The sequence below is a fragment of the Solanum tuberosum genome, unplaced genomic scaffold, assembly GCF_000226075.1.
Source record: "Solanum tuberosum cultivar DM 1-3 516 R44 unplaced genomic scaffold, SolTub_3.0 scf00422, whole genome shotgun sequence".
In the NCBI taxonomy this organism is placed as follows: Eukaryota; Viridiplantae; Streptophyta; class Magnoliopsida; order Solanales; family Solanaceae; genus Solanum; species Solanum tuberosum.
In genome coordinates, this window is record NW_006239341.1 from 417,168 (window position 1) to 424,073 (window position 6,906).

Below are 6,906 nucleotides of genomic sequence, written 5' to 3' on the forward strand. Positions count from 1 at the left end.
AAAGTTGTGATCAATAATGCAACATTCATATACATACATGTATCATAATGAAACAAGAACAAACATATATCACACAATCATAGAATCACAACCATCACCTACCTCGAATCCAAGTTTGAATCCCCTAAAGCACTTGAATCTTCCCTTTCCGGATTCTTCCCGCTTGTTCGTGGTCTAAAAACATACAATTAATGCAAGGATCAATAAACGGGGCCTAATTACCCAAATTATAATCAACATTATCAACCCTAGGTCAACCCAAGATCCAATACCCAAATTAGTGCTTTTTCCACCATTAAATCTATAACAAAGCCCGCCCCCATCAACATTCACCCATTCTATTACGTTCTACGGATCGAAAAAGGGATTCGGGGAGTGAAAAGCTTACCTTTAGCCTCGAGAATGGTGAAAAATAGGTAGGAGTCGCCTGGGGTTCATTCCTTCGCTCTAAAAATAAAAAAGTGCCAAATAAGGTCGTTTAAGGGTTTATTTACGACTTTAAGTAGCGTCGAACCCGCCACAACGGCCCTCACCCCGCTGCAGCGTCTCCGCCATCGCGACACCAATCCCGCTAAAGCGGCTTGCACTAAACCAGTGAGCTATTTAAAGAATTCGAAGACCCCATTTCACAACCCACCTCTAACCAACGACGATAAAAAAATACCATTTATGCTAAGATCAATTCCGGGAGTTCTACTCGCCCGAATTCAATTCTGTAAAATCGTACGGGTTCTTTAACAAGTTATCTAACTACTAATGTAATCAAAATCATAATTAATTCACCGGTTGTTACTAGATTTACCTACACCTTAAAGACTCCGATTTCATCCAAATCTGGACTAGGTTGGGAAAATCCAATTACTCTGAAAAAGTTTTCCTGCCCTAAATTCTTTCCCCATTGGCTTTTCCATAACGATGCAAATCAGGTCGTTACACATTATCATATTATTATTATGCGAAAAAGGATAAATATACCCCCGAATTATTATAAATGGTATACAGATACCCTCTGTCATACTTTTGGGTCATTGGTGTCCCTGCCGTCCAAATTTTAGAACATATATATCCTTATGATAGACGACAGGACATATGGCATCATCTCAACGGCCCACTCAAAATTAATTAATACTTACCCAAAATTAAAATATTCTTGACCTGAATAACTTAAAAACCTGCCCCAAGTTATAACCCACAAGCACCTTGGCCCAAATGAAAAAAAAGGAACGCAACCCTTGCCTCCTTCATCTTTTCCTCACTTCTTCTTCAATGGCTTCTCTCACAGGTGCCATCTCTCGTCTCCTCGACTTTTGCACTTTTTATTACATATTTAGCGTTAATCGAAAATTCTTTGACTACTACATCAAATACCGTCTCTCCTCGTCCACAGCTGGAGCATGTACTGCTGCTCCACCAGGGCAGCGATGACGAAAATGGGAGCGAAAGACGCGACTAAAACTCCATGCTTATCCTGAAGATACTCGATGAGTTTCTGAGCGTCGGCGAGGGTTAAGTTGGAGATTTGATCTCCGAGCTAGACTACATTCTCTGGTACTTTGACAATGGCAAGAGGGTGAATGAAAGTTGTTCGGCGATGGTGGAGCTTGGGAATGCGAATGAGGAGTTCTAAGGTTTTGGTGGGGAAGGAAATTGAAGCTTTAAATTATTTTCATATGGTGGGTTGAACTCGTTTGGGTTCGGCATGATCATTTTCTATGTACAATGGCTTGAAAAATTAAGAACTTGGGCAAAAGTTCTTGAAAAGATCGGAGAAGTCAGCATAACTTGAGAAGATGAAGAAGGAGTTTTGGGTTATAATATGGGGCGGATATTATGTTATTTGGGTGGGTTTTAAAATTAATTTGGGTGGACCTTTAAATTATGGGTTGAAATTTAATAAATTTCCGGTAGGTGTTTTAGATTGAGATACCTGTCTCGGCGTTAGTAGAAAGGGTATATACGCTCCAAAATTTGGATGGCAGGGGTACCAATGTCCCAAAAGTATGACATAGTGTATCTGTATACCATTTATGATAGTTCGGGGGTATATTTGTCCTTTTTCCCTATTATTATTATTAATTACTACTATCTATCTATATCTATACTACCTTAAAAGCATGAACTTGATGTGAGGTCAAAATAACATATTTTTAATCATTAATTGCCTCACATTTAGTATTTTATATTTGTCCTTTATGAGCATAAATTTTATGGATTGTGCTAAATTGTGTATTTTATTTGTAGAATTAAATTGATGGAAAATTGGAGATGTTTGGAGCTAAAAACGAATTAAAGATGGAAAAGTTGAAGAAGGAAATCAAGCAGGCAGCTTAATGGAAATAAGTTAATATAATATTAATATAATTTATATGCAAATAAGGAAGAAAAACTTACCTGCTGGTCCACGTATCAGGCAGCAACATCAAAAGAAGTTACACGCACAAAATTGGAAGCTACAGGCGGAGAAAAAGGAATCCAAATTCCTTTTGGGTTTTGATTTCCTAATTTGTTTGGACTCAATTATTTTATTTAGGGTTTCCTACATCTATAAATAGGTCATGGAAATAATTATTTAGGAAGCCAAGAACCAAGATACAAGACACAATAAAATTTTTCTTCTAGCTTAGGAACTTTGGAAGAGCCACCGTAGAGGCCGGAGAATTGTGGTTTATTCTTTCTTCTCCTTTATTATTTATTTGTATTCGTGATTAATAAAAGATAGTTTAGCTATTGTTCTTAACTTTTTATGATTAACACAAGCATATTTATTTTAATAAATTTTGATTGTATTTTTGAGATAATGAGTAGCTAACTTTCATAACTAGGGTTGTGAGAACCATAAGCGATTAACAAAGTATGAATAATAACTAAGTAATTCTTAAATAGTGTTTTGCATGCATTGATAATTCTTTCGTTTAAAAGTCTTTTTAACGAGTGCACACGTTAGAACTCGCCTTGTTGCTACGTGCCAGATCAAGGAGGTAATCAACAAGAAAAGAATTATCAACATAGATTTAGTGTGATACTACCTAATAGGCTAGTGTCGATTGGTGCGAAGTAATAACTAAGCCAAACATCGATTATGATGTCTAATATGAGGTAAAGGTAAGGGTTAGTAAATTATACACACGTAGCCGGACCAAGGTGCGGGGTGAAATTCTCTAGATGCCGGACCAAGGATTTAGAGATACCTAACTTATCACTTTGCATATAATTCACTAGGAAAGGGTTGCTATTACTAGGATTACTGAGTTATGAGCTTGTTGAACGTTATCAGAACTCCCTAAATTGAATGTTAAATTACTATAATACCTCCAACTTATAACACCCAATTTATTATATATTCTATATTTAATATTATATTTATATACACTATATTATATTAAAAGCAGACACCTTTTCACATTGATGGGTAGTGACTTTTCCGAAAGGTTGTGACTTTTTTTAATAGAGTTGTGACTTTTTCGATGAGTTATGACATTTCCGAAAAGTTGTGATTTTTCTGAAGGGTTGTGACTTATCTGAAAAGACACGATAAGCATATTTTCATGCTATCCTTTGTTGTCTATAAATAGAAGGGGTTTCTCACACTTTTAAACTACAAATTTTGTAAGTTTTCTATTCTTCTACTTATAACAAGGAAGATTGTGAGAGTTGTTCGATTATGCAATTACAATATTTTTTGTGGGTAAATTAGATAGATCAATAAAAATTGATTCAACAAGGAGAATGAAATAACTCAACTTCAAACGAGAAGAGTATCGTGATAATTAATATGCACTCATTTCATAGCCATAAGATATATTTTTGCAGTAACTCTTACTTGACAAGAAGTTTAATGATTTTAGGTTGCACAAACTATAACTTCGTGTTCAGAATTTGAAAAGTCTCAAACTATTGGAGAAAAAGTATTTGATCAAAAACTTGTTTGAAGAATCCAAACTACATTTAATAAGTACTCTTTCGTTTTCAATTTCTTTGTTGTACTTTTATTTTTATTCAGTTTAATATAGAATGTTCTTTTTTCTTGGGGGGTGAGGACGCATCTTTAAGACCACAAAGTTAAAAGATTTTTTATATATTCTACATATGATCCTTAAATTAAAAGTCTTCTTTATTTTTAAAATTTCATATCAAATTAAAATTAGACAAATCTATATCTATCGTTTTTTTAATCTATACTACTTTAAAAGAATAAACTAATAACTTAAATGTTAAATTATTATAATACCCTCAACTTAAAACACCAAATGTAGTATATCTTCTATATTTTATATTATATTATATTTATTTATGTGTATTATATTATATTATATTATAGTAAAGTCTGACAACTTTTCACATTGAAGGGCTGTGACATTTTCGAAGAGTTATAACTTTTCTGATGAGTTGTGACCTTTTTGAAGGGTTGTGACTTTTCTATAGGGTTGCGACTTTTCCGAAGAGTTATGACTTTTCCGAAGGGTTGCAACTTCGAAGAGTTGTGACTTTTCCGAAGGGTTGCGACTTTTCCGTAGAGTTATGACTTTTCCGATGAGTTTTGACCTTTCTGAAGGGTTGTGACTTTTCGAAAGGGTTGTGACTTTTTATTATAAGGCACCACAAGCAGCTTTTCGTTCACTACCCTTTGTTAGCAGTAAAAAGAGGGGCTTCATCAAATTTTTAAACTACATTAAAAAAAAATATAATTATTATTATTCTTCTTCTTAAAATACTCAATTTAGTATATCTTCTATATTTCTATGATAAGAAACAATATGCACATGCTAATACTACACATTTTAATCTATAAATGGAGGGGTTTTCTCACATTTTTAAACTACGGTTTTTTATATTTTCTATTCTTCTCTTCTTAAAACCTCGAGTTTGATTTACAAACGTTGACAGTCTCAAAGTTCAGTAAAATTAGAACACTCCATGATATGAATGTTAAATTAATCTAAAACTCCAGCTAAAACATCCAATTTAGCATATCTTCTATATTTTTATATCAATATTTATTTTATATTTATATTATATTAAAAGTAAAAACACCTACAAAACAATAATAACAAAGTAGTGCACTATGGGGAAGGGAGTAGAAAAGTTTATTTAAGAGGTGTAACTAAGAGATTTTAAGAGTGACTAATTTTTTATTTAGCAATATTCATATTATTTTAAAAAATAGTGTGGTACATGATTTAATTTTCACGTGCAATGCACGTGCGTCAAAACTACTTATTCTATAAGTGTGAAGCCATTAAAGTTGAATGACTTTTTAACTCTTAAAGAAATCACCATTAAATTGAATGACTTTAACTCTTCACAAAATCACTAATACCTATAAGTTATTGTACAAAAACTATAACCTACATGTCTTTTCAATTACTATCACCATTATACTCTTTTTAGCAACATAATTTTCACAATAAATTATGACTCTAAATATGAAAGCAAATGAAAAGACAATTATTCATTAATAATAATCTTTTAAAAGAAACTGACATATATTTCCAACAATCCATAATTTTTTTATTCCATAGATGCATATTTTCTCTTACAAATTTTCTTGTAATGACAATACAGTACATTTGAACTTGGTTTATAGAGCATAAAACTCTTATCATATGTTCTTTCAAGCATTACTTTACATTTAGTTTCTTCATTTTTTTGCTATCATTCAAATTATATTCTTAAATTGATGTTTAAGTGTTTGATCTCTCACATGAAAATATACTGCTAAAATTTTGTTTTATGAACTTATGATGTAATTTTTTATTCTCAGGTATAAACAAGAGGTGATGCTTTTGCAGACCATTCAATAGAACTTTTAGTAGAACTTGTGGCAATACAAATGAGGTAAGCGGCATGTCTCTCCAACATTTTTTGCAAATTTTTGCATGAGTAATTCTTAATAAATTTTATTAACATTTGATTATTTTATTATAATTAGATTTTAATAATTTAATGCACGTATATTTACAAAGTAGTGCCTCCTTGATAGCTTTAGTTTGACAATAAATTATTGAAATTATATTTTGCTTTAGTCTCCTAGCTTTCGAGGTAAAAAGGATAACTAATACTTCTCCCTCAACAACATCGAGCAAAAGAAATCGAGAAAATTTCTGAAGAAGACATTCTAACAAATGAGGTAATTTAATTTAATATAAAGGAGTATTTAAAAGTCAAATATGAACAACCTTAAAATTTATCTTTCTAAATATGAAAGAGGAATAAAATCTTAAAGAGAAAAACATATAATAGAAATTGAATTCGAAAATAACATATAAGCAGTAAAAGAGATTATTAGTTAGTGGCTAAAAATTTTCACTCCTGACATGTTACTAATTCTCAAAAAAAAAAATCACTCCTTACTCCACCAATATTTCCATTTTATAACTCAAAACTATTATAGATAAAAAATTTATTACAATAATAATAAAGAACAAACATGCAACGCACGTTACCAAAAACTAGTATATATATATAAGAACTGGAGTTGTGTGACATTATACAATGGTGTTACGCTGAGAAACAAACTGATCTTTGAAAATACAGTATCCCATATCAATGCCGCTGTAACTCCATTGTTTTGATGATCCTAACAAACAATGGAACCTAGTCCCATGAGTAGCGTATGTTCCTGGACAAATGGGGAACAACTGTAAAGCTGCCAACACTCTTATGGTTGGTGAGGAAGGGAAAAGAGGGCATAGCTCTCAACCAATGGGATCACATTAGGTTGTTTCGATCAGAGGATAATATACCTTTGTTGATAAGAAACTACCTAGTCCAACATCCAAGGTACTTAAGAAAAAACTGTCTTTTGTCTTTCTTAAGAAAACAACAAGCTTTCAAGAAGTGCAAGCACTACAAAAAAAAACTAGATTTGAGAAGGTTTAATTGAGGGGATTACTATAACCCCCCCCC